Genomic DNA, 19,437 nt, shown 5'->3' on the forward strand with positions numbered 1-19,437 from the left:
ATCTTCCCACCCTCTCCCTCTCTCACAGAGTCCATAAGACTGTTCTATACATCAGTGTCTCTTTTGCTGTCTCGTATACAGGGTTATTGTTACCATCTTTCTAAATTCCATATATATGCGTTAGTATACTGTATTGGTGTTTTTCCTTCTGGCTTACTTCACTCTGTATAATAGGCTCCAGTTTCATCCACCTCATTAGAACTGATTCAAATGTATTCTTTTTAATGGCTGAGTAATACTCCATTGTGTATATGTACCACTGCTTTCTTATCCATTCATCTGCTGATGGACATCTAGGTTGCTTCCATGTCCTGGCTATTATAAACAGTGCTGCGATGAACATTGGGGTACACGTGTCTCTTTCCCTTCTGGTTTCCTCAGTGTGTATGCCCAGCAGTGGGATTGCTGGATCATAAGGCAGTTCTATTTCCAGTTTTTTAAGGAATCTCCACACTGTTCTCCATAGTGGCTGTACTAGTTTGCATTCCCACCAACAGTGTAAGAGGGTTCCCTTTTCTCCACACGCTCTCCAGCATTTATTATTTGTAGACTTTTGGATCGCAGCCATTCTGACTGGTGTGAAATGGTACCTCATAGTGGTTTTGATTTGCATTTCTCTGATAATGAATGATGTTGAGCATCTTTTCATGTGTTTGTTAGCCATCTGTATGTCTTCTTTGGAGAAATGTCTATTTAGATCTTTGACCCATTTTTTGATTGGGTCATTTATTTTTCTGGAGTTGAGCTGTAGGAGTTGCTTATATATTTTTGAGATTAGTTGTTTGTCGGTTGCTTCATTTGCTATTATTTTCTCCCATTCTGAAGGCTGTCTTTTCACCTTGCTAATAGTTTCCTTTGATGTGCAGAAGCTTTTAAGTTTAATTAGGTCCCATTTGTTTATTTTTACTTTTATTTCCAATATTCTGGGAGGCGGATCATAGAGGATCCTGCTGTGATATATGTCAGAGAGTGTTTTGCCTATGTTCTCCTCTAGGAGTTTTATAGTTTCTGGTCTTACGTTCAGATCTTTAATCCATTTTGAGTTTATTTTTGTGTATGGTGTTAGAAAGTGTTCTAGTTTCATTCTTTTACAAGTGGTTGACCAGATTTCCCAGCACCACTTGTTAAAGAGATTGTCTTTAATCCATTGTATATTCTTGCCTCCTTTGTCAAAGATAAGGTGTCCATATGTGCATGGATTTATCTCTGGGCTTTCTATTTTGTTCCATTGATCTATATTTCTGTCTTTGTGCCAGTACCATACTGTCTTGATGACTGTGGCTTTGTAGTAGAGCCTGAAGTCAGGTAGGTTGATTCCTCCAGTTCCCTTTTTCTTTCTCAAGATCGCTTTGGCTATTCGAGGTTTTTTGTATTTCCATACAAATTGTGAAATTATTTGTTCTAGCTCTGTGAAGAATACTGTTGGTAGCTTGATAGGGATTGCATTGAATCTATAAATTGCTTTGGGTAGTATACTCATTTTCACTATATTGATTCTTCCAATCCACTTGCTATTCTTTGGAACTCTGCATTCAATGGTATATCTTTCCTTTTCTCTTCTCTTCTTTTCACAGCTATTTCTAAGGCCTCCTCAGACATCCATTTTACTTCTTTGCATTTCTTTTTCTTGGGGATGATCTTGATCCCTGTCTCATTTACAATGTCACAAACCTCCGTCCATAGTTCATCAGGCAGTCTATCAGATCTAGTCCCTTAAATCTATTTCTCACTTCCACTATATAATCATAAGGTATTTCATTTAGGTCATACCAGAATGGTCTAGTGGTTTTCCCTACTTTCTTCAATTTCAGTCTAAATTTGGCCATAAGGAGTTCATGATCTGAGCCACAGTCAGCTCCTGGTCTTGTTTTTGCTGACTGTACAGAGCTTCTCCATCTTTGGCTGCAAAAAAAAAAATGATCTGTCTGTATTTGATGTTGACCATATGGTGATGTCCATGTGTAGAGTCTTCTCTTGTGCTGTTGGAAGAGGGTGTTTGCTAGGACCAGTGCGTTCCCTTGAGAAAACTCTATTAGCCTTTGTCCTGCTTCATTCTGTACTCCAAGGCCAAATTTGCCTATTACTCCAGGTATTTCTTGAGTTCCCACTTTGCATTCCAGTCCTCTATAATGAAAAGGACATTTTTTTGGGGGGGGGTGTTTGTTCTAAAAGGTCTTGTAGGTCTTCATAGAATCTTTCAACTTCAGCTTCTTCAGAGTTACTGGTTGGGTCATAGACTTGGATTTCCATGATATTGAATGGTTTGCCTTGGAAACGAACAGAGATCATTCCTTCGTTTTTGAGATTGCGTCCAAGTACTGCATTTTGGACTCTTTCATTGACTGTGATGGCTACTCCATTTCCTCTAAGGGATCCCTGCCCACAGTGGTAGATATAATGGTCATCTGAGTAAAATTCACCCATTCCAGTCCATTTTAGTTCGCTGATTCCTAGAATGTCGATGTTCACTCTTGCCGTCTCCTGTTTGACCACTTTCAATGCCTTGATTCATGGATCTAACATTCCAGGTTCCTATGCGATATTGCTCTTTACAGCATCAGACCTTGCTTCCATCACCAGTCCCATCCACAACTGGGTATTGTTTTTGCTTTGGCTCCATCCCTTCATTCTATCTGTAGTTATTTCTCCACTGATCTCCAGTAGCATATTGAGCACCTACCGACCTGGGAGTTCATCTTTCAGTGTCCTATATTTTTGCCTTTTAATACTGTTCATGGGGTTCTCAAGGCAAGAATACTGAAGTGGTTTTCCATTCCCTTCTCCAGTGGACAACATTATGAATTTATAAGTAAGTCCAAATATATATTGATATCTACTTGGAATGAGTGCTATGTGCTTAGTCAGTCATGTCCGACTCTCACAGCCCCATGCACTGTAACCTGCCGGGTTCCTCTGTCCATGAGGTTTCTCCAGGCAAGAATACTGGAATAGGTTGCCATGCCCTCCTTCAGGGATCTTCCAAACCCAAGGGATCACACCCAGGTCTCTCACATTGCAGGCAGATTCTTTACCATCTGAGCCACCAGGGAAACCTACTTTTCATAGAAGGAGATAAAACACCTATTTCTACTTTCAAAAAATCCACTAAGAGTTAAAACTTAAATAAGTGAAAAGTATCTTAACAAACATAAGGCTAATGCATAATTTAAAAGGGAGGAGATGAGTGAGATCTGGTAGTTAAGTATTTAAAGCTTTGCAGGGGATTAGATTTGGATTCAATTTTGAAGAAAATGTATACTAATGAATAAGTGGGGAGAATGGGGAAAATGTTAATAACAAAGGCACAAGATCCAATTCATAAAAATAAGAATTAGCAGGATATGTAAAGTTTACACATAGATTGATTTTTTGTTATGAAATAGACAAAAAAGTTAATTTTATTTTTCTTTTAAAAAGTATTATATGCACATAGTTATATATAAAAAAAGAAAACAACCTAAGTTGTAATTTGGCCCAGCATTCTGAGGATTCCTGATTCCCTTATCTTGTTTTCAAAGTAAAGTTTATATTGAAAATCCTTGAAGTATCTATTTTTGACATTTTCTTTTACTTTCTATTATGAAAAATGAATATTTAATGAAAAAACTAAGTTCAGGAGTATAAAAACCAAAACCTTAATAAAAACCTATCTTGCCAAAATATTGTAATGAAGTAGATTTTGCACTATGAATTACCAAGAGAAAATAATTCAGCATTATTAAAATTCTAGAAAAAGTTGCTTAAGGCTTTCTAAAGCATAATACTATCATTTATGTATTAATTACAACTATGAGTTATCTTTATGTGTAATATAAATTGATCTCCCTTAAAAATATTGCCTTCAAAATAATTTTCCTGTTTTGAGATAAACACCTTTCTTTTTTCATGGAATTGCTTCTTACTTAACATCCTAAGTTTTTATTTTCAAAATTATTGAGCATAATTTTTTCTAAAACATATACACAGGTTTCATCATAAGGCTTTTAAAACAACAAAATACTGCTTTTGTTTTGAATTTGTTACAAGCTAGTTATTCACTGATGTAGTGGGTATTGGTTTGCTACTAATTTTATATCTCATGTAACTAAGATCATGGCATCTGGTCCTATCACATCATGGCAAATAGATGGGGAAACAATGGAAACAGTGGGAGACTTTATTTTGGGGGGCTCCAAAATCACTGCAGATGGTGGCTTCAGCTATGAAATTAAAAGACCCTTGCTCCTTGGATGAAAAGCTATGACCAACCTAGACAGCATATTAAAAAGCAGAGACATTACTTTGCCAACAAAGATCCATCTAGTCAAGGCTATGTTTTTTCCAGTGGTCATGTATGGATGTACGAGCTGGACTATAAAGAAAGCTGAGTGCCAAAGAATTGATACTTTTGAACTGTGGTATTGGAGAAGACTCTTGAGAGTTGCTTGTGCTGCAAGGAGATCCAACCTGTTAATGAATCCTAAAGGAATATTCATTGGAAGGGCTGATGCTGCAGCTGAAACTCCAATACTCTGGCCACCTGATGTGAAGAACCAACTCATTGGAAAAGACTCTAATACTGGGAAAGATTGAAGGTGGGAGGAGAAGGGGACAACAGAGAATGAGATGGTTGGATGGCATCACTGACACGCTGGACATGAGCTTGAGTAGGCCCCAGGGGTTGGAGATGGACAGGGAAGCCTGGTGTGCTGAAGTCCACAGGGTTGCAGAAGTCAGACATGACTAAGCGACTGAACTGAACTAAAAGGTAAGATATTTTCTTCTAGGATTTCCATGGGATATTTCATAAGACATCATGTCACATGTAGTAACTCATAGTTTTTGTTTAAAATATTGTTAGAGTAGTATACTCCTATACTTTTTAACATAAATCATAAGATACCAAGTCTTACCCTTTTCTTAATGCTTAGAAATTAAGTAATGCTTTAGGTTTTTGAGTAAAAAATCAGGATTACTTACACCTATACAAGTAGTTTTGGAGAAGGCAATGGCACCCCACTCCAGTACTCTTGCCTGGAAAATCCCATGGATGGAGGAGCCTGGTAGGCTGCAGTCCATGGGGTCACTAAGAGCCGGACACGACTGAGCGACTTCACTTTCACTTTTCACTTTCATGCATTGGAGAAGGAAATGGCAACCCACTCCAGTGTTCTTGCCTGGAGAATCCCAGGGATAGGGGAGCCTGATGGGTGGCCGTCTATGGGGTCGCACAGAGTCGGACACAACTGAAGTGACTTAGCAGCAGCAGCATACAAGTAGTTTGTGGATTTTTTAAAAAAAATTCTTCCAATCAGTATGGTTTCCTCTTATAATAGTTCAAGCAGTAATGTAGGGGAATAAAAGTGAGTGTTGAGAGCTGTGATGTGGGAAAGAGGAAAAGGAGATGTAGGAGTGTGTATAGGTTGATACTGAAACTGGAGAAGTTGCAAAAAAAAAGGAAGGATGGTAGAAGGTTGACAGCCATGTTCCCAAAATAGGCAGCTCATGATGGTGGGAGTGGGGCTTGAGTTGACCAGAATTTGGAGTCAGTATGTGAGGCAATTTTTTTCCCTTTTAATTTTTCTAAACATGTTTAAGGCCATCCCCCAAATTGTTGGATGTCACTTGTCTCTACCCCCATCCCCAGAAAAAATGTCAACTGAAGTTGATGTTTATTTGAAACTCTGTGAATTTTAACTTAGGTAAAGCCTGTCTTTCATTAAACTTTTGTTGAGTACATTCTTTTTAGAGATTGGAGCTTGTGAAAATGACTATGGATTCAAAGGTGACAGTTTTATACTGACCTTTGCAAAGTGTTCACACAATTTTGCTTGGGAATTGGGCTTTTGGTGTATCCAATCATTGCAATAGTATTTGTTGCTTATTCTTAACAACTTTGTTTTATAAACTGTGTTTGGTAGCAGATCTTAGAAATTACTAGATTTCTACAGACCCTAAAATACCCAAGTACTGGGTAGAAATATACTGAGAAAATTCAAGGAGAAATACATCTTATATGACTTGAGTTTTGCTTGAGTAAAACTTAGAAAACCAATAAACTTTATTTTCTTTTTCTTCTCATTTATTATTGTCATAGAAGTGATCTATGAAAGCTAATGAGCTTCAGTGATCAGAGGATGTTAGCAAAAGTCATAATGTCCTCACTTGGATTTTTTTCTTTAGACATGACACAATGCTAATTTCCATAGACCTGTAATTTTGTAAACTATACAATGTATTACCTATGTTACATATTAATTATATGAAGAATATACATTTTATTTCATCTTTTCCTGAACCAGTGTCCAAGACAGTTTATAGGAAATTACTTGATCAGAAATATCAATGAAAGTATGTTGTAGGACTTCTTAAAAAATCTACCACTTCATATGAAAATTCAATGTCAATTTAAGTACAAGTCTTTTGATTTTTTTTTTAAATTATTTATTTATTTTTTGGCTGTGCTGTGCCCTTGGAAGTGAAAGAATGAGGTCCTAACCACTGGACCTCAAAGGAATCCGAGTCTTCTGATTCTTAAATTATATGTGACATACACTGTTGTACAAATTTCTGTTATTACTACTCTGATAACCATTGTAATTTTACATTAAAAAACAATATGAATAAATATTTCTAAAGGTGTCAAGTCTTGACTTCTAAAACCATGCAGTATGGATTCTGCTGTTTCATTTGAACTTGCCTTTCTCACATTTTTGCTTTTTCTTTCCATCTGTTATTTCTCACGTAGGTAATTTTTTTATAGTCAGAGAGAATTGAGTTGAGTAACTTTCCCTGAGGATACTGTCAAACTATTCAATTAGTATTATTTTGGAACTCCAGAGTACGTATGTTACAGTCAGTAATTAAACATTTTTTGAGTGATAGTGATTTCATCCATTTGAAACAGCAGAGCTCTGAGGCTCAGAATAATTGTAATCATGTACAATAAGCCTGTGAGTTTTATTCAGGAACTACTTACTGGAATAAAACATTTTTCAACCCCAATAGAGTTGTTTATGTAATTTTATTTTTTTTTTAGCCCACAGATTACAAGATTGCAAGATTGGCCATTAGAGTTAGGCACACTGACAACTTAAGTGTCATCTTATTTCAAGGCTATTGAAGAAGCTCTATTAAGTATGTGAAACTTTAAAAGGCAGTGTCATTACATGGAGACGTACAATCCTATAATTATTAACTTCTGAGGGAATCACAGTGTTGTAGATCGGGATAGCACTGGTCTGTCACAGTGATGATGTTAATCAGGAATAAATTTTACTCTGTGTACTGTGTTTTAGGAATTGAATTAAGAAATTGATATCTTTTTAGAAGATTTTTATGAATTGTTTAGTCGCTAAGTCATGTCCAACACTTTGCAACACCATGAAGCACTCCAGGCTTCCCTGTCCTTCACTGTCTCCCTGAGTTTGCTCAAACTCACGTCCATTGAGTCAGTGGTACCGTCCAACTGTATCATCCTCTGTCATCCACTTCTCCTCTTGCCCTCAGTCTTTACTAGCATCAAGATCTTTTCCAACAAGTCAGCTCTTTGCATCAAATGGCCAAGATATTGTAGCTTCAGCTTTAGCATCCGTCCTTCCAATGACTATTCAGGGTTTATTTCCTTACTGGTTTGATCTCCTTGCTGTCCAAGGGACTCTCAAGAGTCTTCTTCAGGACCACAGTTCAAAAGCATCAAATTTAAGAGTAAATGTTTTCAAAGCTTTGTTAATAAATTTCAGTTTTCTAGAACATTCACTTAAGAGAACTCCTCTGATATCAAGAAAATGGTGCTGGCTGTGTATAGGCTTTGTTTTATTTTATTGCTTTATCTTCTTATTTAATATTTCAAGAGGTTACTTCCCACATAAGAGTCTATTACATTTAATATTTGATAATAGTAGTAATTAAACAATTGTCTAAAGACTAGCACATTTGTTGATGAAGGAATTTTCAGAGCAGATAATTAGAATTTGTAATTGACCTTTCTCTATGAATCAGGTGTATAGTTTTGAATCCTGATGGTAATAGTGAGTCTCCGTTCTTAGCGCAGCTGAACATCCTGAGGTGAGAAGTGTTTATTTCTGTTTTAGATTTTCTCTGTGGCTTTGCTTACCTTCTCAGCCTCTTTTAGCCTTCCCTGGTAGCTCAATTGGTAAATAATCTGCCTGCAGTGCAGAAGACCTGGGTTCGATCCCTGGGTCAGGGAAGATCCCCTGGAGAAGGCAAGAAAACCACTACAGTATTCTTGCCTAGAAAATCCCATGGACAGAGGATCCTGATGGGCTACAGACTATGGGATCACAAGAAGCAGACACAATTTGGTGACTAAACCACCACCACCATAAATGTATTAGGTGACTAATAGTTATCAGGCATCTGTTTGATATCTTCTGTGGAATAATTTCCTGATATATTCTGGGAATATATACATGAAAAAACTGCATTACTCCCAACCTTGCCCACTAGCTACTTGCTAGAATAATGTACAAGGAATATATGAAAAGATTACCAATGTCAAAACAGAGTTTGTACAAAATAGAATTTTGGAGATGACATGACCAGGTCTGCCCATGAAGTCAGGGAAGACTTCTTCAAGCTTTAAACTGCTTGAAACATGTTTAAGAATTTATGTGAAAGATAATGAAAGAAAGGCATTTTAGATTGTGGCCCTCCCTGTACAAAAACTTAGAGACATTCACCATTAGTCATGGGCCAGGAAGATATTGCTGGCTTGGGGATGTCACAGTGGTGGAAGCTGACCACTACTCCAGAGTCTAGATCGAGATGGGCTTTGGTTCCCATGCTACAGAGCTATAGTTTGGTGAATTAAAATAGGATGAAGTGACACAGAAGAGGGTTAGGAAACTAACACCCTGGGCTAGGTGAGAGATGGTGAATAATGTGATAAAGAACACAGAGAGACAGTGCTAGATATGAAAGAATTTTAAAGAGATATTTCAGTCAGGTTTAATGAATGACTGGATGCAGGGGAGAGTAGAGGGGAGGGACAGTGAAGATTAGGTCTTAGGTCTCTCTTGGCTGAGTATATAAAAGAAACTCTGGGGGCAGGAACAATTATTTTTGGAGGCAAAAATGAATTAAATGTTATGTTTAATCTGAGATAATTTTGAGAGATACAAGGTAAGATATTCAGAAGGTATATGGATTGTTAGCTTCAGCTCTGGTGTTATCCTCTCGGAAGCATAAGTTGGAAATGGACTATGGACTGGCTACTAGCTAGGTTTCAGCAGATGAGGTGTTGGCACTTCCCTAAGGGCCTAGTGGTTAAGATTCTGTGCTTCCACTGCAGGAGATGTGGGTTTGATCCCAGGTCAAGGAGAAGACAATGGCAACCCACTCTAGTACTCTTGCCTGGAAAATCCCATGGGTGGAGGAGCCTGGTGGGCTGCAGTCCATGGGGTCGTGAAGAGTCAGACACGACTGAGCAACTTCACTTTCACTTTTCACTTTCATGCATTGGAGAAGGAAATGGCAACCCACTCCAGTGTTCTAGTCTGGAGAATCCCAGAGATGGCAGAGCCTGGTGGGCTGCCGTCTGTGGGGTCGCACAGAGTCGGACACGACTGAAGTGACTTAGCAGCAGCAGCAGCAGGAAGGAGGTAAGATCCTACATGATGCAGTGCCCCCACCCCCTCCCAAAAAAAAAGAGGAGAAAAAAACTAAATCAGAAGATAATGTGTCTATGGTCAGTGCAAGGGGAAAGGGAAGATATTTTAGGCTGACTAGTGACAGGATCTTGGAATAATGAGACTGGCATTACTTAACTCGGTGTGTGCTGAAGTAATGAATAATAAGGGTGGATCATGAATCCGCAGGGTGAGGCCAAATTGTGGAGAAAAGTAACAGTAATTAAGAGTTTATGTCCTTTTTAATTGAAGAGACTTAGAAAAGGGGAATGAAATCACATGGTGAAAGTGCTGTTTAAGCATAAGTAATCAAGTTGAGGTTGAACGGGGAGAATTTATTACAGTCAAACCCATGTGAGTTTGGGTTCCTGCGGTTAGACGAGATGGCAGAAGACCATTTTAGCTGTGATATAGGAGACTAAGAACAGGAATGAAATGGCAAATTACATTAGAATGACAGTAGATTGATAATTGTATTACTGATTTGCTTATTCTTAACAAATATTCTTTAGTTATCATGCTTCTTATCTTGTTCCAATTAGCCCTTTTTCTCAGAGAACACTCCTCTGTGATGCTTGCTTCAGTCATCTCACCATTTGGTCTTTATCTTCTATCCTGCTTGACTCTCATATTTTCTTCTTTGTTTTTACTGTCCTGCTGAGTAGACAGACAGCTCTGGAGGCAAGTTGTGTTGCTTCAAGTACGAGGGAGAAAAACATGTCCTGCAGTCATGATCTTGCTTTCTTGGCAGGCACAGAGAAACAGGCTTTAAATTCTAGTGAGAAACACTGCCTTAGACTCAAGGCAGCACTTCTGATGTTCCTGTGGGTTTACAGGGGGAAAAAATGCAGGAAGAAACAAACAAAAAAGAAACCTAACTAAAAGCAGAGGGACTCCAGATTGCACTTAACTCTTCCTCACCTACACTAAGATACAGTACACTTTGACTATCAATGCATTTTGGCTATTGCAACCTTTCATTTATTTATTCTTCTGTGTAGTAAATGTAGGGAAAATGTTACAGGGCTACTGATGAGACCATGACTACCATGTATATACACAAGCAGATTTCAATATGGGTCTGGGAAAAGTTGAATCTTGGCCATCCCCTTTAGGTTCTAACACCTTGAACTGACACAGTGCCATCTATTTTTATAAGTCTTTTATAGATTTTCCCTAATATCTGACAAACTGTTTAGTCCTCCATGAGAATTCTAGGCAGGCCCCATGTCTTTTTAGTAATTGTTCTTGGCATATATTTAGCAGAATTATGTACCAGTAAAATCTAGTGTTGAGGTCCTAACCTCCAGTACCTTAGAATGTACCTTATTTGGAATAAGGTCTTTAAATAGGTAAAAATGAGGCTGTTAGTTTGGGGCCCTAATCCAATCTGATTGGTGTCCTTTTAAGAAGAGAAAGTGAAACAAAGGTTGTGAACACAAAGGAAAGGCCATGGGAAGGCACAGCAAGAAGACTGCCATCTGCAAATTAAGGCGAGAAGCCTTAGGAGAAACCAAACCTGCCAACACCTTAACTTGGACTTCTAGCCTCTAGAACTGTGAGAAATAAACGTGTTGTTTAATCCACCAAGTATTTTGTTCTGGCACTCCTAGAAAATGAATACACCATACTTTCCAATTAGTAAGTTTGTATTATTCCTGAGAGGATTTTTGGTAGCTGTAATTCTCTCTGCTATACTGAAAATGTGAGACCTCCTGTTGATTTGATGAGCCTTTCTCTTATTTTAACTTGCTTTTACACTTGTAATATTATTCCAGAGCTAAGTAGTTTCTGTTCTCATTTTCTTGTTAGTGTGATGTGTTTCACTTAATTGCATTTTTCACTCTTCTTGACATTTTGAATACGTTTACTAAAGCTGAAATGAGAATTTCGATAAATGAATAATGATTTACTGACATCTGCAGTGTCTTAAACTTTTATCGATCTTCAAACATGAGGTTTTCTAATACAGAATAATACATCAGAGGTTTCTATAGATTTTATTAAATGTGATACATTTTTAAAACCTATATCAGAAAGCATGTTCTCAACACAAAGACAGTAGGGTTGACCCTTGAACAATGAGGAACAGAGGCACTAACCCTCTGTGAAGTAAAAAATCTGAGTTCAACTTTACAGTGGGTCCTCTATATCCACAATTCTGCAACTTCAGATTCAACAACTTCAGATTGTAGTTTCTAGTATATATTTAGGAAAAACAAAATCCATGTGTAAGTGGACCTGTGCATTTCAAGCCAAAGTTGTTCAAGAGTCAATTGTATAGTGATGTAGTCAAGAGTATATGATTTAGAGTTAACAGGCTATGGTTGAAATCTTATCTCAACCTCTTGGAAGATAGGTAACACTCAGCAATAAAATTACGTTAAAGTCTCATTTTGTCATCTGTAGAATAAAGTTGATAAATAGTGATGCTTAACGCAGAGGACTGTGGTCAGCACAGATAAGTGAATTAATAAAACAGCACCTGGTTCATGGCTAATATGCCCTACATCTGAGCTATTATTTTCCTGAATCTTATTGCTTGCTGGTCTGAAAAATCATCTTGTATTAATTTTGTTCTTATTAGAACCTTATTATGATATTAATTTTAGGCAGAGTTTCTTATCCTTGGTTCTGTTGACATTTAAACCTGGATAATTCTTTACTGTGAGGGCTATCCTGTGCATGCAGATTGTTTAGTAGCATTCATGGGCTCTATTAGATTCCATCAGTCAATGGTCCCTCGTTCTGACAACTAAAAACATTGCCTTGACACTGTCAGATGTTCTTGGGACAAAATTGTCTCCTGTTGAGAATCACTGGGAAATATTTGACTAAGAAAAAAAAAACTTGATTTGGAAAATATTATACCTATTGCCTGTTGTTTAAGTAAGCTAATATGATGCTTGGTTTATTCTAAAGTGTTAGGATTTTGTAAGATAATTTTTCTTTTAAAATACAATTAAACTATGCTAGCTGAAATGTAACACAATTTCTTTTATTGTGGCATAAGGTTAAAATATCTTGTTATGTCTTTTTTCTAAAATAATGTATAGTAATAGAAAAGTATAATGGACTTAAAAATTGATCACATACATTGTCATGAAGACCTCTATTCAGATAAAGCAAGTTATACCTATGTATTATCAGAGTAAGCTCAAATATTATCAATAATGGAAGTAACTACTGTCTGATGTTTCTCATGTACTGTAGAACACTTTGACTAAAGTAGCATTGAGTGTAGGAGAGAGAAATTTAAATATTTATCAAAGTGTGCTACCATGTTTCATGGTCAAAAGTGTAGAAAGATGAAGTATGTGGGGAATTTTAAAAAGTATAGATGTATTATTGTGTTAGAGACATAAAATACATGGTGGTTATATGGATATGAATAATTACCACCCTACCACATTACAGTATTAGTGTGATGTTCTTGTGTTTTAAACAGTAGAACCCATAAAACAATGGAAAGCTTTTTTTTTTTAAGTTCAGTGTATTTGTATAAATCTGTCTGTATAATAAATGTATCAAATCTTATCTGACATTTATTTGGGATCAATCAAATGATTAACACCTGTCAATTACCATTCCTTACTCCTTTGCTCCTTGCAAGATGGGATGTATCATTACTGATATACTGTTCCATAGAATAGTATATCCCACATATTATATATTATAAATACAAGTATCCTATAGTTTTTATCATTATCAGAATTTTATATTTACTTCTTCGTTTTCATTTTCTTGGGTATCTTTTCTTTTGGATCAACTTCAGGAAGTCTTTCCAAAATAAGACTATGGCTCAGTCTAAACATATCTTCATTCCTCGGTTATCTTAAATATTTATTACTGGTTTTTTCCTCAATGTGTTATTCTAATTGTGCCACCAAAAAATTAGATTAGCAAAGTTTTTCAATCCTACTTCTTTTCTCTTTTCTTCCTTTTGTCTTACAAAGTCAATGTTGCAATCAATAATGGAAAAATTAAAGATTTTAAATGTAATAATTAACAGTTTGTATAATTTTGCCATACATGGCAAAATTAAAAAAAATTTTCATAGTAGTGCAGTGATGCAGATGTAATTATTTGTAGTGGAAAAACTTGAGCCTGTGGGTGGAACAAGGCTTAGCAGGTGTAAGCAGTAAGAGGCAGAAGTTGATTCCTCTGACACCATAGCCAGTGCTCTTTTGTTCCATCACAGGGTTTGCTGGATAAACTTCTCTCACACTTGTTGCTGAGAAAATAAACTTGAATTCCTTATTGTAATGTGTAATTCCTCTTGGTAGAGCCTTTGAAAGACCAATAAAGAGAGCCACAAACTTTTGGAGAATGATGAATCTCCCTTTTAATTTCACTTTACAAAGCCTTTAGGATCTCTCCTTTGCTGAAAGACACAGCAGCCAGTTTACAAGGGAAATAATATTGAAATATAAAATATGCATTTTAACAGTTAAATATCAGATATGGTGGCATGCTCAAAGCAGCAGCAGTAGATTGCTGCTTTCTTTTCAAGGTTTAAGAGCATTAGGAAATATACATGTAATAAAAATTATATATATATATATATGCTGCTGCTAAGTCACTTCAGTCGTGTCCAACTCTGTGCAACCCTATAGACGGCAGCCCACCAGGCTCCCCCGTCCCTGGGATTCTCCAGGCAAGAACACTGGAGTGGGTTGCCATTTCCTTCTCCAATGCATGAAGGTGAAAAGTGAAAGTGAAGTCGCTCAGTCGTGTCCGACTCTTTGTGACCCCATGGACTGCAGCCTACCAGGCTCCTCCATCCATGGGATTTTCCAGGCAAGAGTACTGGAGTGGGGTGCCATTGCCTTCTGCATATCCAACCAGTCCATCCTAAAGGAGATCAGTCCTGAGTGTTCATTGGAAGGACTGATGTTGAAGCTGAAACTCCAATACTTTGGCCACCTGATGCGAAGAACTGACTCATTTGAAAAGACCCTGATGCTGGGAAAGATTGAGGGCAGGAGGAGAAGGGGACAACAGAGGATGAGATGGTTGGATGGCATCACTGACTCGATGGACACGGGTTTGGGTAAACTCCGGGAGTTGGTGATGGACAGGGAGGCCTGGCGTGCTGCGGTCAATGGGGTTGGACATGACTGAGCAACTGAACTAAACTGAACACATTATATCATCTGATATGTATATATGATATAATGTGTATATATACACATTTCTGATATGTATATATGATATAATGTGTATATATACACATTTCTGATATGTATATATGATATAATGTGTTAAATTTAGTTCAGTTGCTCAGGCATGTCCAACCCCATTGACCGCAGCACGCCAGGCCTCCCTGTCCATCACCAACTCCCGGAGTTTACCCAAACCTGTGTCCATCGAGTCAGTGATGCCATCCAGCCATCTCATCCTCTGTCGTCCCCTTCTCCTCCTGCCCCCAATCCCTCCCAGCATCAGAGTCTTTTCCAATGAATCAACTCTTCGCATGAGGTGGCCAAAGTACTGGAGTTTCAGCTTTAGCATCATTCCTTCCAAAGAAATCCCAGGGCTGATCTCCTTCAGAATGGACTGGTTGGATCTCCTTGCAGTCCAAGGGACTCTCAAGAGTCTTATATATAATTTATATTCCACATATAGTAGACAGAAAAGTGAGTTGTTTTACTTCATGGGATCTACTATAGTGAAATGTTTTAATGCTTAATGTTTTTGTTATTGCATTGTCCTACATACTCATCATCTTCAAAATCAATCAATCATCATTTCAGAAATACTGCGCCCTTATATTGTAGTATACTGGAAAATCTCTGAATATGTCTTAAAGTTTAAATGAAATCACATGTCATTTGTTTCAGTAACCAAGGCTGAATATTTTCTGTCTGTCTGGTAGCACAGACGCAATATTTGACCCCCACTGTGAGGACAGAGGACATTATAACCTCCAGAGCAGAACGTCTGTCGGAAACTTTGGAAGCATTGTGTCAGACTGAGGGGAGGGGCTCAGATAAGAGCCAGCAGTAGGTCTAACTGTTAGTAACAATATCTGTCCTATCGTCTCATGAATTGGGCATTGTCTGAGTGGAAATCAGAAGATATTGCCAAGGAGACATCAAATGTGCAGAATGTTGTGTTCTGTGTAGTGCAACTTGTTAAATTTCACTCCTGTTTATATTTCAATTACTGAAAAAAACAAGTAGGGGGAAAAAATCTCATTCCTTCTTGAAGTTGAAGCTCTTAACAATTACTTATTAGCTGGGGTTTGAATTTAGTTAAAAGAATCTAATTTGGTTTCTTTAAATAGTACATATTCACTGCTGCTGCTGCTGCTAAGTCGCTTCAGTCGTGTCCAACTCTGTGTGACCCCACAGACGGAAGCCCACCAGGCTCCCCTGTCCCTGGGATTCTCCAGGCAAGAACACTGGAGTGGGTTGCCATTTCCTTCTCCAATGCATGAAAGTGGAAAGTGAAAACTGAAAGGGAAGTCGCTCAGTCGTGTCCGACTCTTAGAGACCCCATGGACTACAGCCTACCAGGCTCCTCCATCCATGGGATTTTCCAGGCAAGAGTACTGGAGTGGGGTGCCATTGCCTTCTAGGAGAAGTATTTTTAGATGAATGGATATCAGTAAGATGTACAGATACAGGATACTCTCCTTTTTTAGATAAACATAGTTTAAATTCCACTCCACCAAATGAACTTTATGACCTACATGTAAACCATGTGTTTCTCCTATTTAGCAAAACATTTGATTCAGTATACTGTCCCATCCAAAATGCTAAACTTCAAATGTCTATTTAGAAATGAATTTCATTTACAAAACATTATATGTTTCTCATTGTTCACACTTTTTAGCCAAATCAAAGGATGCAAGACAAAATAGTTTGATTTTTTTTTTTTTTACTTGTTTTCCTCATTATATTCCTCTACCATCCCACCTCCCCAAACTAGCCTGACTGCTTGAAAATCTTCAAAAACAACCATTGCTTTTTGAGTAAAGTCCAATTCCTAAGCCTCTGTACTCTACCTCCATGAGGGCAGTCACTTTGTGTGTCTTATTTGGGGCTAATATTGTCAGTACTTGCTGTCACACTTGTCTTTTCATAGGTACTCAGGAAATATTTGTCATAGCAAGAATTAATGTCATAGAAAGTAAAGTGAGTGTAAGTTGCTAAGTTGCAATCATTACTGCCCTAAATAACTTGTTCTCTGTCCTACAAATGACCAAACTTTAAGGCCCCATCCCCAAATCTGAGGAGAGTTTCTAGGTACCAGGAGTAAGGCATTGAATGACACCAAAGTTGCATTGGAACATCACTCCTCCCTGTAATTCCTGTATCCTAAACAAATTCCTGAAATCTATCCTACTTTATGGTGTGAAAGTGCAGTGAAAGTTGCTCAGTTCAGTTCAGTTCAGTTGCTCAGTCGTGTCCGACTCTTTGCGACCCCATGAATTGCAGCACGCCAGGCCTCCCTGACCATCACCAACTCCCAGAGTTCACTCAGACACACGTCTATGGAGTCGGTGATGCCATCCAGCCATCTCATCCTCTGTCGTCCCCTTCTCCTCCTGCCCCCAATCCCTCCCAGCATCAGAGTCTTTTCCAATGAGTCAACTCTTCACATGAGGTGGCCAAAGTACCGGAGTTTCAGCTTTAGCATCATTCCTTCCAAAGAACACCCAGGGCTGATCTCCTTCAGAATGGACTGGTTGGATCTCCTTGCAGTACAAGGGACTCTCAAGAGTCTTCTCCAACACCACAGTTCAAAAGCATCAATTCTTCGGCACTCAGCTTTCTTCACAATCCAACTCTCACATCCATACATGACCACTGGAAAACCATAGCCTTGACTAGATGGACCTTTGTTGGCAAAGTAATGTCTCTGCTTTTCAATATGCTATCTAGGTTAGTCATAATTTTTCTCCCAAGGAGTAAGCGTCTTTTAATTTCATGGCTGCAGTCACCATCTGCAGTGATTTTGGAGCCCCCAAAAATAAAGTCTGACACTGTTTTCACTGTTTCCCCATCTATTTGCCATGATGTGATGGGACCAGATGCCATGATTTTTGTTTTCTGAATGTTGAGTTTTAAGCCAACTCTCTCACTCTCCTCTTTCACTTTCATCAAGAGGCTTTTTATTCCTCTTCACTTTCTGCCATAAGGGTGGTGTCATCTGCATATCTGAGGTTATTGATATTTCTCCCGGCAATCTTGATTCCAGCTTGTGTTTATTCCAGCCCAGCGTTTCTCATGTTGTACTCTGCATAGAAGTTAAATAAGCAGGGTGACAATATACGGCCTTGACATACTCCTTTTCCTATTTGGAACCAGTCTGTTGTTCCATGTCCAGTTCTAACTGTTGCTTCCTGACCTGCATACAGGTTTCTCAAGAGGCAGGTCAGGTGGTCTGGTATTCCCATCTCTTTCAGAATTTTCCACAGTTTATTGTGATCCACACAGTCAAAGGCTTTGGCATAGTCAATACAGCAGAAATAGATGTTTTTCTGGAACTCTCTTGCTTTTTCAGTGATCCAACAGATGTTGGCAATTTGGTCTCTGGTTCCTCTGCCTTTTCTAAAACCAGCTTGAACATCTGGAAATTCACAGTTCACATATTGCTGAAGCCTGGTTTGGAGAATTTTGAGCATAGTCGTGTCCAACTCTTTGCGAGCCCATAGACTATACAGTTTGTGGAATTCTCCAGGCCAGAATTCTGGAGTGGGTAGCTGTTCCCTTCTCCAGGGGATCTTCCCAACCCAGGGATCAAATTGCAGGTGGATTCCTTACAAGCTGAGCCAGGAGGGAAGCCCAAGGGAAGTCATAGCAAGGCACTGCATTATTTGTCCTCAGTCTACTTTTCCAAGGTTATCTTCCATCACTTATCTTCACATATTCTATGTTTTAACTCAGTGAGTTTATTTTCCCTGTTCCCTGAATATACAGCACTTTCTCCATGTATTTTAAGTGATTCTTCTCCTTAACATGGCATGTTATCATATCTGCTTCTTGTTCTAAGAGCAACCAGCTCAAATGTAGTCTGTTCCTATGGTTTCTCTGATCTTATCTAGATTATTTTTGTGTTCTTAAAACTTCTTTAGTATATTGCTTGCATTTCTTTTATTATTTTTCTTTTCCCTTTCAAATCACAGTTATTGGATATATCTTTTCTTTCCTCCCTGAGGTACTTGAGTGTAAGATATAAGAGTATGTCTTAACTCCTTTTTCTTCAGTGGTACCCAGCGTAGACCCTTCGATGTGCTGATGCTCAGTGAATGGTTGTTGCTTGAATGGACACATGGTTTCCTTCTCCATACTTCACTAAAAAACTGATTAATCTTTTAGTTGTTGCTTTTCCCCTAGATATCTTAAAAACTTCCCACAGATCATGTGATTAATTAGGAATTCAATCGAACTTGGCTCTTAGAAATAGCTGAATAACTTTTGACTTGAGATGCATGACAGGATTGAACATTGAACTGGGAGGAAGAATCTTGACTTCTGTGATTGGCTTCTCTATAAACTGATTGTATAAACTGGTATCAGAATCAATGATTAAAAATAACTAATATCACATGCAAAAACACCTAAAGTATATTTAATAATAATATGTAATAATAGGTGGTCAATAAATGTTCATTTTTTTCATATTCTATTATTCTTTTCCTTCACTTTCCTATTTTCTTCTGTCATCATATTTAAAAATAGTAATTCTCTTAAAGTTTAACCCTTTTAAACTTCTGTTTGAAAACTTTTATTACCTGAGTTTTATATCAATTCATTAGTGCCTTTGATTTCCCATATGTAAAAACTGAAAAAAAAAA

The 19,437-nt window shown here is 37.9% G+C and overlaps 1 protein-coding gene across 32 annotated transcripts in view; it reads left to right on the forward strand.

Moving 5' to 3' along the window:
• The window catches only part of GALNT13 (polypeptide N-acetylgalactosaminyltransferase 13), a 943,716-nt gene that overhangs the window by 443,198 nt on the left and 481,081 nt on the right, over positions 1-19,437 (forward strand). Inside the window, exon 2 of one of the 32 annotated variants that reach the window (XM_086368891.1) lies at positions 4,325-4,747. The exons of the other annotated variants lie outside the window; for them this stretch is intronic. The gene's annotated coding sequence lies outside the window, so the exon portion shown is untranslated. The remainder of the gene's footprint in view (positions 1-4,324; positions 4,748-19,437) is intronic. 32 annotated transcript variants of the gene reach the window in all.

Source organism: Bos grunniens, chromosome 2 (assembly GCF_055505025.1).
Source record: "Bos grunniens cultivar Pamir isolate PY7600 chromosome 2, Bosgru_T2T1.0, whole genome shotgun sequence".
NCBI classification, from domain to species: domain Eukaryota; kingdom Metazoa; phylum Chordata; class Mammalia; order Artiodactyla; family Bovidae; genus Bos; species Bos grunniens.